This window comes from Eulemur rufifrons, chromosome 13 (genome assembly GCF_041146395.1).
Source record: "Eulemur rufifrons isolate Redbay chromosome 13, OSU_ERuf_1, whole genome shotgun sequence".
NCBI classification, from domain to species: domain Eukaryota; kingdom Metazoa; phylum Chordata; class Mammalia; order Primates; family Lemuridae; genus Eulemur; species Eulemur rufifrons.
In genome coordinates, this window is record NC_090995.1 from 2,273,158 (window position 1) to 2,288,164 (window position 15,007).

Sequence of the window (15,007 nt, forward strand, 5' to 3'; positions counted from 1 at the left end):
TTCTCAAGGGCGCGTGGTGTTGCAGCTAGAATGCAAAGATAGGCAATTAGATAATTAATTCAAAACTAACAGCCAGGACACTTTGCTGCGTTTAGAGCTTAGATTCTGCTTTGTATTGCTGGAAATTGACAACAGCAGGTCCACTAACAGGCTCCTTAAAGAGTGAGGGTGGGAGGCACACTTTAAACAAAATCACAGGCTGGTCTGGGAGGGGGCAGCTGGCCCTGATGGGAAAAATTTGCATTTTGGGTAGAAAATACCTTGAAGGACTCATTTACTTCTGGATCAACCCATCAGAAACTAAATTAAAACAAAAAGCGTGTGCCTTTTACAACAAGATGACTACCGAACCAGTTATTCCTTGCAACATTTTGGTCGTTTTCAAGCCCGAGAGCAATTAAATGAGAAGACAGAAGAGACAAATAAGATATTCAAGGAGCAAACTGTGCATGCAGGATAAATATTATTGCATTTAGAGAATTACGAGATGTGAATCATATGTCAGTAAATCGTTCGATGAATGTTTTCTGAGTGCTTGTTACGTCCATCACTCTGGGTAGGGAACAATGGTGAATGCTCTGTACTGTGGTTCAGGGACTCTGGGGAACTGGGTGTGTACCTGAGGCTCTCCTCTTAATTACCTTCGGATCCTTGGGTGAGTCACCTCTTAGCTACGGAGGCGGCGGTGTAGGTGTAGCCAGGGTTAAAAGCACAACTGCACAGCCTGGTGTGAGCCCTGGCTTCTCCCTGCTTATTTGCTGTGTGAACTTGGGAAAGTCATTTAATTTCTTTGTGCCTGGAATTGGGCATTTGAAAAGTAGAGGGAATAATAGTGCCCATATCACAGGACTGTTGTGAAGATTCAGTGAATTAACACATAAAGAATTTAGAACATATCGTCGGTTCAGTGGGTGGGTTAGTGATTACATTTTACTATCATCATTATCATCATCATCATCACTACTCTTACTCTCTTTGAGCCTCAGTTCTTCCACTAGAAAATTAGGAGGTGAAATGGAATAATATTTAAAAACATAACTTCAACTTTGTGTACATTTTTTGAACTGAGCACAGAACTTGTCGAATAATTTGTGGGCTGTCGTTAACAAGTTCAAGAGCATGAAAATGAATAGTGGCAACAAGTGTTTTATGTTTTAAAGACAAAGAGATAAACACAGAACAAACACAAAGTAAAGAAAGCTGTTTTGGTGATCCAAGGATATTCGATTAAGTGTTTAGGACTCGAGGCTGGGAAGGATTTGGCTAGAAGTCAGCCTTTGGGGTCTTTTGTGCTATTTGAATAGGGACCATTAAGAGGTTGGGTGGTCAAGGAAGTAAGCAAGGTGGTTGTTAGCCATGGGGAATACTCACAAAGTATGTACTATGCTAATGTTTCCAGCGCTTTACAAATATTAATTTGTTCAATCTTCAATTTATAGATCACAAAACTATAACAGAGCAATTAAATAACTTGCTCACGATGATACAATTTACCTAGGCAGTCTGGTTTCCAAGCTCATGCCTTTAGCCCCTTTGCCTCTGCAAGGCTTTAAGAAATGTTTGAAACTACATGGGCTGTGTTGGGTGTTGAGTAATTGGGTTTGACCACAGGGTTTGAGGATAGGGTGGATTAAGGGGAGGTACCTGGGGATTTGGAGAAATGGTCTGGCCATTGCCATAATAATCCAGACTGAGGATAGACGGGATGGCTATTTTGGCGAGGAAGACATGGTGGGTGGAGCAGACTGCAGCTTTTTTGAGTCAAGACCCTTTTGAGAATCCATTAAACTGTGGGCTTTCTCCCCAGAAATTTGTGCAACACATAAAATTGTGGTGGAATTTCAACAATCTCATAAACCTTTTACTTGTCGCTTTACCCAGCTTGTTTTTTGTTTCTTTTTTTGTAACAATTATATTTTTATAAAAGTCTGCCAGTTTTCTTTACTTTGTTTTGTGTTTTATATTTTTTTCTTTTAGCAATCATATTTTTAAATACTTTTCTTTAGATACCTGTTCTACGGTCACTGATTTTTACAAAATATAATTTTGGTGGGTTCCTGATGACTTTCTCAACTTTGTATCCCAAGTGTATGGATGTATACCAACAAATGATTGCAGTGAAGTTTTCTGTATTTTTCTTTCTTTGTTGTGTGAATATAAAAGCAGTGGTAGATTGTATGGCCAGGAGATAGTTTTCTACAGTGATCCACCTAGTTCTGTGTTTATTCATAAACAATTATTAATTGAGTAGCTATTTCTGGGATGGGAAAATTATTTGCATAAATAAAAGACACCAGTCCTGTTTCCAAAATAAATTTAAATGGCTTTTTAAGGAGAATTGGATCCAGGATTTTGTCTTTGTATCTAGGACACACTTTTTTGTCTCTCGAGCAAGGGTGGAAATCCTCTGGATAATTAGAGTCTAGTGTAAGGGAGTTGAGAAGAGGTTGGGGGACTGATTATTGTTTGTTTTGTTTATCATTTGGTGTGAGAGTAATAATTGGGTCCCCTCTGGCTATGTAAGCAGTAAGTGTTACCAATACCTGTGGGAAGTTGCTCTAGTAAAACTCACACGCTATTTAGGATTTTACTTTTTTGTTGTTGTTGTTGTTAAATACAACGTAACTTGCAATTTGGTGAGCTGAACTCAAATTTATCTTCCTCAAGTCATAAAAAAAATTGTTTTCTTTATCCTTATCCTTATTCCTTTAATTTTCTTGAACTTTTAATGCACTTTGGACTGTTAAAGTCTTTGGTATGAAAGTATAAATTATTTTTCTAATATAATTACAAATGTAAATATTCTAAAAATGTATGATGTTATTGACCAGTTAGTTTTGAAGAAGAATATCAGAAAAACAATGTCAGAGGTTTCTATATTTTCTGATTTTGCACTTATAAAGGAAAGTTGCTTTTAGTTAGTTTGCATTTATACAATATGTAGAATATGAGATTTTTCTTCCTTTAATACTTCATGAATGGATGTACCCTACGTATTGTTTTTAAAAATACATGTAATAGGCCGGGCGCTGTGGCTCACACCTATAATCCTAGCACTCTGGGAGGCCGAGGCGGGTGGATCGTTTGAGCTCAGGAGTTCGAGACCAGCCTGAGCAAGAGCGAGTCCCCGTCTCTACTAAAAATAGAAAGAAATTATGTGGACAGCTAAAAATATATATAGAAGAATTAGCCGGGCATGGTGGTGCATGCCTGTAGTCCCAGCTACTTGGGAGGCTGAGGCAGGAGGATCGCTTGAGCCCAGGAGTTTGAGGTTGCTGTGAGCTAGGCTGATGCCACGGCACTCTAGCCCAGGCAACAGAGTGAGACTCTGTCTCAAAACAAACAAACAAAAAAAAAAAACACCACATGATATAAAGAATATTAACAGATTGAAGAATATTTTGGGTTTCATTATGAATTTCTGAATTCACTGTTTTGGGGATGAGGATTTTTCCTAATCTGGATTATACTCCAAAAAATAATTGGCAATGCATATAAACCTTCATTTATTTGCTATAATCAGGGCAGGAGATATTTCACGAAAGGCGAAATTATTACACTCCTAAGACATCTCTTTTAAACATTGTTATTTAAGATTCTATTAATATCTAATGAAAGTGTAGCGAAATTGTATTATGTCAATACTGTTTTCTTTGTAACAGAGTACATTGCTAGTGATCTAGAAGAAGAGGTATTTATTGAATGTGGAGTGTATAGCATCGTGGACACCATGGTTATGCCATGATGTCCCCTAGGACTGCATGAAATAGAGTGTATGTGTGTACTCAGTGTGTACTCAGTTCCTGTCTATTCGGTGTACTGAGAATGGCTCCATTCCTTGCTTGTGGAATGAAGGCCATGGGTTTTGTGGTGGGAATTCTTACCCCTGCATGAGGTGTGGGCCTGCACTGTGCTTGCTGAGGGTGGTGGAACCAAGCTCTGGATAAGTGGAGCATTGTCTTGTATCAAGGGACTTAAAAATAAGACATAGCTCCATTGTTGGAGGAACATACACCATTACACCGTCCGATTTTGTATGAGTTTGATTACTTTTCACTGAACGTCTTAACATTTATATTAACGTCAGTAGTTTTACTTTTAATCCTGATTATTTCTTGAGTGAAGATTTGAAGCCAGTGAATGATTTTAAATGATGTGGTAATAAAAAAAATACTGTATTTCTAGGCTGCCAGTTGAGAATTCCACACATGAAACTTTAATGAAAGCGTTCACAGCACTGCCTAAGTGACTCACCATCATGCCTAAATGAGTGTCTTTAACCTGGAGAGTGGAAAATTTATGGAACTGAAGCTTTTTGGCTGCTTTGGAGAACCATAACCCAAAATCGTATATCATGAGAATTATGTTGTTCTGTTTGCCATTCTATATGTGCTCAGAATGACTTAGATACTCTAGTTTTTAGCTACTCTTGACAGCTGTGGTTCATAGTAAATTTTTCATTTGTGTCTAGCAGTAAGATTTGGATTCACTTTGACTGGTAGCTGATAGCTTGTCGTGTGGGCACCAAAAAGAGGGGTAAGGAGGCCTTTGTCTTCCTGAGGAAGTGTTAATCTATTAAGTCTCATATATTGCAAGTTTAGCAATTAAAAATGTCTTTTTTTACTGAAGCACACTTCAATAAATATATATTAATCTCATTCTTATAAGCTAGGAAAATTTTCTTTTTAAAGGAAATATTTGAACTGCTTTCTGAAATTCCATGGGATAGTCTAGGATCTCAGAAACACTGAAGCACTACTGTACTGATGTAACAATATGTAACAATATTTTTATTGTTATTGTGTTAATTTTATATCGTAAACAACAATAGATTTTATCTACTATCCTGTATTCAGAATAGGAATAGAAACAAATAGTACCTAAAAATTCTTGTAGTGATTTTTTTTCCCTCTCCTTTTTTAATTTTCTGTGTGTTGCTAACTTTTGACCATTTCTGTCTGTTTTGTCTTGGGTATGGGCCCGGCTCCCACCCCACCGTGTGGCCCCCATGGTCTCTTTATTTTAATGGGTAGTTTAAAAGACATTTACTATGTGAAGGTTTCGGTTTCTGTTGTTTCTTCTGTTCACTATCATTTTCATAATCAAATACTTTTCAGATCTGAACAGGGCCATTTTTCTCTATTCCATCTTCTTAGACTACTCTAGTACCACAGGAATTTTATCCAAATTGTGAGTAGGGAGAAAAGATAATTCGTTCTTTCTTTCATTCATTCAAAAACACATTGGTTGAATATCTGTCAGATGTCGGGGCCCAGGGCTGGATACTCCATGGAATTTGATTATTTGTCTTTCTACTTAATTGTTCTGTTTTTTGAGTAGTAATGACTGATTGACTCATTGGTTATTGTGAGATTTGCTGTTACCTGTAAATTCACAATTGGCTTTGTAATTCGAGCTGTTTCCTTCATTATTTGAAAGTTTCTTTTATGCACAAAATATGCCCTACACATGGGTGGAAAATATCTCTTAAGAGTGTTTTTTTTTTTTTTTTTTTTTGAGAAAAGGAACGCATTTGTTGCAGTTTTATTATGAAATTGCTCGTTTGCCATTTGATGGATTAAGAAATGCATGTTTGATTTTTCAATCAAAATGGACAAGTTCATGTGAAAGATAAATGAAACAAATGGAAATGAAGTCTGAGAGGATACTGTTGTACCTGGTAGTGATGAAGGCATTCCAGCTTTTAAGGAGACGTGTGAAGATGATGATTTGGGGACTACACATTGGAGGTGCTGGGAACTGGGCCTCCTGCCTGCTTCTGTGCTATTTGCATGAGTGATGGTTCTCAGGAGCATTGGACCAGGAGCGGTGGCTGAGAACAGGTCTGGGGTCAGAATGAGGCAAGCAGTGGCAGCAACGCTGAAACTCGGAGGGGCCCAGAGGGCTGGTGTTTTGCTGCGGCTGCTGTTGGAGCCTCCTGGGAGCAGGAAGTACACAGCCCAGGGCAGGTGGGAATTAAATGCCCACCTGGGGCTTCAGCCCCTGCCCATGGCTCTCTGGAGGGTGACTCCCAGGCAGGATAGCTCGATCTTTGCCTCACTGTGGTTCACAGATACAAGGTGTCTTATGCCAGATTTATTATTTTTACAGGATCACCCTTTGTATGCTAAAAGTGGTAACATAGTAACATTCTTACATTGCCACTTAAGGCTCACATTAATCTGTATCATTTGGTAATAGATTGGCTGTTTGATCTTGATCCTTGGAAAGAAGAGAAAGTCTATTCATTAAAAAAAAATTGTTTTCATGCCTGTAGGTGTTTTAACCACGGAGAGTGGGGATGGTGGGTGGCCATCTGGGCGTCTAGAGTTGGATGATAAACTTGAAAGGAGAGAGTTACCTGTGGGTATAGACGGATTTTTTTCATACCAATTTATGAGTTTAGGATTCAGGACTAAGAAGGCAAATATTATTGCAGGGTTATTATGATAATACAGAAGTCTCTAAAGTGCATATTGATTAAAGAGTTTCTAGTCAAATAGTTGAACTCCAATATAGGGAACGTCCTTGCTTATATTTCAGTTTTAGGCTGTTGAGTTGAGGATTTCTGGATGCTGAGATGTTCTTTGGATTAAATAAAGTTTCAGAATCCCTGGGTACTCTCTCCCTTTCTGAGGGATAATTATCATGTTCAAAGGGACTTGCTCACTTGGGAAATAAATTTATCTTGTCTTAAAGTATCTATCCTTGTTTGTTTCTTGATTTTACTCTTCTCCTATGACATCTCTCTCTAGAGAAAAAGAGAAAATGATCAAGGCCAAAAAATAAATAAGTAAATAAAAAGCCTCTCTGCTTAAATTCATTCCAGTGAAAAGAGTTTTATGCATTACTGTAAATTTGCCATTCCGGAGATTCTTATAAATGCCATTTGCTGAAAATGTTGTTGTAATCACTTCATCTAATACTGAGATCCAGTATAACTGGAATGTATCCTGGTGTAACTGAATATATATATTTTTAAATAAACAAACAAGTTCAGAGTAGACCCTTATAAAATTACAGTTCTTCAATTGTATATTTTAAGTTTTTAAGTATTTAATTTGACTTAAATATGTAAATCAAAGCATTTACTATTTAATTAAATTCTCCGTTTAATCTAAACATTAAGTAGCATGTATTTCAAAACCAGCAAGTATGATTTTGCTTTTACCATGTCGGTGTACGAAATGATTTGTGACCGGCATGGCCCATGTGTTTATCACTGAACTTGTGTGTGTAACTTTTTATTTTAATAACCATAAAAAAATCAGGTTTTATTTAAACTTTTCAGTATTGCTGAAATATTTTGAAATTCTTCAAACTTTTATCAAATCATCTTTCATGTTGAATCATGATTACGTAAGTCATTACATAAGCCATTCGCCATTATAATGAAATTAACTAACCAAAAATATCAAAAATTAAAGCAGCTTTGTACTAGAACCTCCCAAGACTGCATGTAGAGGGGGTTACGGACTCGTGTCTGTGTCTCTGAGTCAGACTCAAGAATGTTTGGTGGAAGGAGCATGAGAAAAGTCTAGACAGAAAGGATAAGGAGGAGCTGTATATAAATAAGCACATTTAAATATACATAAAAATAAACATTTAAATGAAAACTATTTGAAATTCAGATAAGAAGAAGCTCTGATTGTACTGTTCAGGTACTTATTTTCTCTAATTAATTGTTAATCCTTTGTAGCTGCAGCAATAATTCTTTCAATTAGCGTTTGATCTTTATTAAAGAATCACTTATAGCACATTTCAGATTCAGGTTTAAAAAATTCTGTGTATAATATATATTCTGGGCCGGGTGCGGTGGCTCACGCCTGTAATCCTAGCACTCTGGGAGGCCAAGGAAGGCAGATTGTTTGAGCTCAGGAGTTCGAGACCAGCCTGAGCAAGAGTGAGATCCCGTCTCTACTAAAAATAGAAAGAAGTTATATGGACAGCTAAAAATATATAGAGAGAAATTAGCTGGGCCTGATGGTGCATGCCTGTAGTCCCAGCTACTCGGGAGGCTGAGACAGGAGGATCCCTTGAGCCCAGGAGTTTGAGGTTGCTGTGAGCTAGGCTGACACCACGGCACTCTAGTCCGGGCAACAGAGTGAGACACTGTCTCAAAAAAAAAAAAAAAAAAAAAATATATATATATATATTCTGTAAGTCAGAGGAAAAAAGAAGATTGGTTATTTCAATAAATGCTTCAAGTATCATAGTGCCCTTTAATTCACGCTTTTGAGATGATACGTAAAATACTGTCGTGCTATATTTGCACGTGAACATTCAGCAAAACTAAACGAGGTATTCAGTTTGCTAATGAAATGATCAGGACACATACGGTGTCTAATAATTGAGTACATTTCTAGACTCAGCACCTATGTGGTCGTATTTAGAGGGTGGTGGGCAAGGCAGTCCCTGCAAGGATGGAAGAGGTCATCATAGCAGTTGGGAGAAAAACCACCAGTAAATTAATAAAATTGGAGCTTTATTTATAGATCTGTGAAAGATGATTTTTAAAAAATCTTCAGCAGTCCTTAAGCAGGACTAAACGTTTCTATTTACAAGATTAATATTCAGCCACACGAGATGGGCACGCATATTTTAATTTGACAAGCATTCGTATCTATAATGAAACCCTGAGACTTTTTCAAACAAGCAAGAACCAGGTGTCTGCAAGAGTAGCTTGAGTAGAACCCTAATAAACACATTCCTACAGTTCTTCCTAGAGGCTAGTTGTGGTTATTAGCTGTCTCTACCAGACAACATATTTTGGATATCTTTGCATATGGACATTCTGTGCGTGGATAAATGTGTATCCTCATACTTATAGAATTTTTTTTAACCCAGGAGACTATAAGTCAGACCTAATTCTGCATATTAGAACCCAGATAAAATTCAGTGAAAGTCCTTTTACACATCCCTTCCCTCTTTGATCAGATGTAGAATCAGATTTCACATTTGATGACTGATTAAGGAAGCTACTTTTGCATATTTTAACTGGCATATGATATTTTACAATAGGCATATTCTATTTTTATTACTTAAAAACAACTTCGTCTTCTGGGGTCATCTAAAGAATTCTATATTTATTATATACTTTAAATAAGAGAAATACGCAACTGGATCGAAGAGTTTTTAGGAACCCAGTTGTAAACTTAGGGTACATGTAGATACATTTTTTTCTTATTACTTACATTTTTTTCTCATTTTCTTTAAACCTGTTCTTCCATTTTGCGATTTAACATTTTGTCAACTGTCCCAAGCAGAAACTGATAATAATAGCACATGATAAACTCTTCAGAGTCGGGATCTGCTTATGTGTCTTTTCCATGGCTCACGTCTCCCTGGCCTTTCTCGCTGCCCGGCATGGGGTGTTCTGCATAATGGGTGCTTAAAAGATGCTTGTTTGATTAATTGATATGGTTTGATTAGAATAGAGGTTTGTGACGTATACCCATGTCCACGAGAACAAAGGTGGAGTGCCAATCCGAGGAGGTCAGACCCGAATGTGTTTTAAGTTGTGTCTGACATGTGACATCCTTAAGCTGTTCTCTTAACATGTGCTGACATAAGTATCTTGACCGCGCTTGTGCGGACAGTCGTCACATGAAACAGGGGACAGGAGCAGTTCCGGTGCATGTTCTGCTCACAGACGGGGGTGACATGAGCGTGTCTGGACTCGCAGAGACCTTGCCCCTGCTGTGATTGAGTGACTGGGATGGAGCCCGTGTGGGGAGAAAATCAAAGAGCCTGGCATTTTGTGTGCCTTTACTTACCGTGTGGCTTACTGGATCTCAACCTGTGCTTCTCATTAGTGTCATCTGGGATTATTCAAAGTCATGCCAGTGCCCCGGCCCTACCCTAAACCGGTTCAATCGGCATCTCTGGAGGTCGGACTTGAGTATCATTCTTCATCAAAAGAGAGTCCAGCGTGCAGCCGATCTTGAGATAGTCCGAGGTTTTGTAGGAATCAAACCAAAGCTGGAAGAGAAGAAAGGCTAAAGAATTTAATTTCCACTCACTTTGTCCGCATTTACTTAGAAGAATGCAGGGTCCAGAATACCATTGTCTGGCACAGGGAAGCCAGATATGCAGTTTTAAATATTCTGGTGGCCAAATTAAAAAGAAGTCAAAAGAAATAGTTGGAATTAATTTCAGTAACACATTTTATATGGCCCAACATGTTCTAAATCTTATTTCAATATAAAGTCAATGTAAAAATATTAATGAGATATTTTACATTCCCCCCCTTTTTTTTTGAGACGTCAGCCTAGCTCACAGCAACCTCCAACTCCTGGGCTCAAGCGATCCTCCTGTCTCAGCCTCCCGAGTAGCTGGGACTAGAGGCATGCGTCACCATGCCTGGCTAAACATTCCTTTTTTAAAACTGTGTCAGGTCTTCTAAATAGAGTGCTTATTGCAGATTTGCAGCTCATCTGAGTCTGGACTGGCTACTTTCCAAGCTCTCGACATCCGTCCCTGGCTAGTCAGTATGTTGGACAGTGCGGACCTAGAGGGTAAATTGAGGCACTAGAAATCAGGAGGCCTTAATCTTATGCTGGTTTTGCCACTGACTGATCTTTACATGGGACAATTCACTCTCTCTCTCTGGACTTCACTTTCCTCTTATTTAACAAGCGGGGTCAGCCTTGATCGGGAATTTCCTGGTTTTGCTCCAGAGAGCCCCGGGATCCTGTACGCGCCCCTCGGCCGCCATCGTTGGGGAGAAGGGAGGCAAGCGAGCTACTGGGTACATGGGAGGTTTTAGTTGTAATTTTGTGTGAGAAAAAAAAATTAAGCAAAATGAAGGTTTAAAAAATCCCTAGGCTTACATGTTCTCTTAGGTCTGTGATTCTGTCTCGTCAGCATTTATGAGACTGCTCCAGGGAGAGGCCAGGCAACAGGTGTCTTGCTTCTCTTTCCAGTGGGGGTGGCACTGTGACAATGACTCTCAGATGTTTCCCGTGAAATCGTGCGGATCCCTTCAGTAGTGGCTTCAGCGACTCGTATTTGAGAAACAGAAGTCCCAGATGCCTGGTTCTACCCCAGAGTCATGACAGGTCACTTTTGGCTACTGAACCACATAGTGGTGTCTGAAACTGACCCAGCCCCAAACCCAGGAAAGAGGCCCCTAGATCTTTCCTAGATGTGGTCCTCCTAGTCCGCCAGGACTGAGGGCTGGGATGACTCTGGCTGCACAGTTTTTGTGACTTGGAATGTGTGTCTCCCTGGTGAATGTGTGACTGACAACAGCTTTAATCGTTGCCATATAGATGCCAGTATTGGATGCGTATGATTGTGGTTCATGGGTCGACCAGTGACTTGTCTCCAGGTCTGACAGATAAACACTCTGGTGGAAACAGCAAATAGAAAAGAAACAATATGGTATCCTTGACCCTTGGCAATCAGTCTCTGCCAGTTTCCACAGTCTGTGACACTAGAACATGGTCCTCGTCTGGTGTGGTGTTTGCCTACATCGTGTCGTAGTGATGTTTCCTGGTAGGACGCGGCCAAGGACTCACCTGCCCCCAATTTTAGCTACTTTGATGTTTTATTAATTTGGGGGGAAAAAGTGACATTGAATGAGAATTGTGAAGTAGAGAAGGCTGAGAAAGTTTCTATTTTTAGAATACTTCTGTGAAGCCTTATAACGGTATATTCTGTGCTTAGAGGCAATTGTAAAAAACAGTTTTGGAAAGAGCCAGCCAATATCAACAACTATTTCTGAATTTTTAGTGGTATGCACAAACCTCATTTCTCCAGTTCTGGCCTGCTCATATATCAATGAACGCAACTTGGTGTAGTAGTCAAAGCAAAGGAAGGGGAGGGAAATGCAGTTTTGTTACATTAACTCTAGCCACTTTGGCAATGAGTTAATGAAAGAAATGTTTTGCAAGCACATTGGATGCGTTGGTCCAAGTTATTTTTCGCTCAATGTTTGGCACAGGTCTTCATGTAGGACTCTAGGTGAACGGGCAAAGCAAATAAACGCGACCTTTGTAGGGCTGGTATTTTCTTTAAGAAGCCAAAAGGGGCACAAATATACAAATATTAGCCCAGTTTTATTTTTGTCCCAGAAAACTTCTCCCTGGCTGACGGCATCTCTGCATTCGATCTTTGGCATCGTGGCTGCCCAGCTGGGGCCCCCGTAGGCCTGGCCGTCTGTTTAACTGGTAAACAGCCCTGTCTCATCAGGGCCCCCATCAGCCAGTTGGAAACGGAGTCCTCTGATTGGCCCTTTTCCTCTCCTTTCTCGCCCCTGGTTATTTGGAACGAGCGCCACTACCTCAGAGCAGGTGGCTTCACTTGAGCCGGTTACCTTAGGATTAGCAATTACTGGAAGGTGAAAGATCCGCAGCGAAGGGTGGAGCATCTGTTATTGCAGGGCTCGTGGCGCTGGAGAGAGTCTGGGGCCGTGGAGAAAGTCTGATTCATGAAGGTGAGGCTCTTCCCTTCTTAACTGTCTCAGCACTGTCAGGCTCATCCTTTGATCTGTCTTAAGTGTCATGAGGCCAGCACGTGCTTGTGCCGCGGAGACCCGCTGCTTTACTGACCTGGCCGTGAGTCAGCCTCCTTCCCTTCTGTGCTCGCAGGATTCTTGCCTGACAGTTTTGCAGAAGCCCCTAAACGCCTTCACAGGTGCCCAACCCACACCTGGGGAAATCAGTCTTTAAAAGTTCAGCTCTTGCCCTCCCCACGAGCCTCCTTTTGTACTGTCCGCATTTCCACCCTCCATCCCGTATCTTGACCTGACCTATGGCCTAGAGAATCTGGAGGAATTGCCAGGTAAGATATTTCCTAATCTCAAAACGTCCGTAAAGACCTACACAAAGAACCGTGGCTGTTGAAATGTCTCCGTGTTTCCTTAACAAGCATACCAGGTGAGCAAGGCAGGGAAAGGAAGGTGAGGGAAGGAAACAGAACCGACCATGGAAACGCCAGATGCCTCAGGTGTAATGGCCCAGTTTCCTCCTTTTCTCTCCACCTTGTTTGATTCTCGAATTTTCTTTTATTACACACTATGCTTTGCCGTTAGACATTTTGTCTTTTGTTTTGCACCATGCTTTTGTATTTATATGCTACCACAAGCAGCTCAAAAGATTTTTTGCAACTAAAAGGGGTCTTTCTAAGAAATACCTATGAGTATCCATTAGAATTTCAGTTTTTAACAGTGACTTGCTAATCACTTTTAACCTGTTAGGCAATATCTTAAGTACTTTCTGGAAAGCAGTGTCGTTGTTACAGATAGGCTGGCAGTGGACTGCTTGGGTTTAAACTCGGCGAGTCTACACATAAATCACTAGATGATTATCTTGGGCGAGAGGCTTAATATTTTTCATCCTCAGGTTTCTCCCTCACGGTAATGTTATGAGGCCTAAATAAGTTTATGTCTAAACACATGTAGATACGTCTGACTCATCTTACAGCTCCACTGTTGGGTCTGAGTTTATTTCCCAAACGATGCCTGGCATAAAAGCAACGCTCTATAAATGTTCGCTACTACTATTACTATTTACTTTAGTTATTACAGCAATCCTCAGAGAGATGTAATCCTCACTTCGCTGATGAAGTAACCGAAGCCAAACGAGGTTATTTAACTTGCCCAAGGTCGTGCATCCAGTGATTGTGCAGATCAAGGTTTGCTCCCGGGTTCCTCTGACCGCAGAAGCCTCCTGCTCACCCCCCGAGTCTGTCCCTGTCACTTCATTTTGGCAGCGTGATCAAATAGATTGGAGTGGATTGTTGGGAAAACCACACTTGCATGCAGGTGTACCAGGTTCATTTCCTGATTTTTCTTTTCTCCCAACTAGTTACAATTTGACTCAGATAACACATCTGTGCTATCCGATCACACAGAATTTTTTGGCTTCAGTCTGCCGTTAAGTCTCGCTTCTTTGAGAAACACTGTTAGGAAGTGGGGCGCCAGGTTTATTGCTAAACGTCAAGTGCGTCCCCCAAGAGAGGAGCCATCCCATGGAGGTGCTCTGTGCACGTGTCGTGACACGCGTGTGGCGCCGGGAAGCGTCATGGGATGATGTTGGTGCACCTTGCCGGGCACTTGCAGTGGGTCTGAGTTGTTCTCTAGTGAGTGAACCCTCATGTGACAGAGAGAAAAGTAATGAGTGTTTAAGTGACTCACTGGCCATGTATTAGAAATTTAGCCTTCATGATGGCGTCTCTGAGCATGGCGCTTTGGTTGCCCTGGTGTGTCACGTGAGTTTAGTGACCGCCCTGGCTGTGTGAGTGGATGAACGTCCTCGCTGAGTAAAGTCAGCTGTCGGGAAGGCCTGGGGGGCAAGGGGGGAGTGGAGAGAGAATGGTTGGTTCCAAGTCTCATTTTGTTGCCCAGGCTAGAGTGAGTGCCGTGGCGTCAGCCTAGCTCACAGCAACCTCAAACTCCTGAGCTCAAGGGATCCTCCTGTCTCAGCCTCCTGAGTAGCTGGGACTACAGGAGCATGCCACCATGCCCGGCTAATTTTTTCTATATATATTTTTAGTGTCCAGATAATTTCTTTCTATTTTTAGTAGAGACGGGGGGGGGGGGGTCTCACTCTTGCTCAGGCTGGTCTCGAACTCCTGACCTTGAGCGATCCTCCCGCCTCGGCCTCCCAGAGAGCTAGGATGACAGGCGTGAGCCACCGCGCCCGGCCTGCTCTTTTCTTAAGCAGTGAGTGGATGACTTAGCTAGCTGTGACTCCAGCTGGAGCAGCGGTTGAGCAGAACTTTCTTGTTGCTCCAAGCTCAGGAGAGGAGCCCGTTTTCTAGTGGAGACCCGTCTTTGAGGGAGCTGGTTAGGACTGGATGTGTAGGAATGATACTCTCTTCCTGAAGTGATCAGTGTCCAACGGAAACTGTTTCTCACTCCCTTTTCTTTTTAACTCAATCATGATCTCCATGTAAGAGGTACCACTGAACGAACAAGAGCTGTGCTTTTTGTTTAAGCAGTCCCATTGCATCTAGAATCAAAGGAAAGAGGCAGTTTTTAATCTTTGATAGCCCTTGATCA

General features: G+C 40.9%; 1 protein-coding gene across 3 annotated transcripts in view; it reads left to right on the forward strand.

The window, feature by feature from the left end:
* The window catches only part of PPP3CA (protein phosphatase 3 catalytic subunit alpha), a 312,082-nt gene that overhangs the window by 137,942 nt on the left and 159,133 nt on the right, over positions 1-15,007 (forward strand). The window lies entirely within an intron of this gene.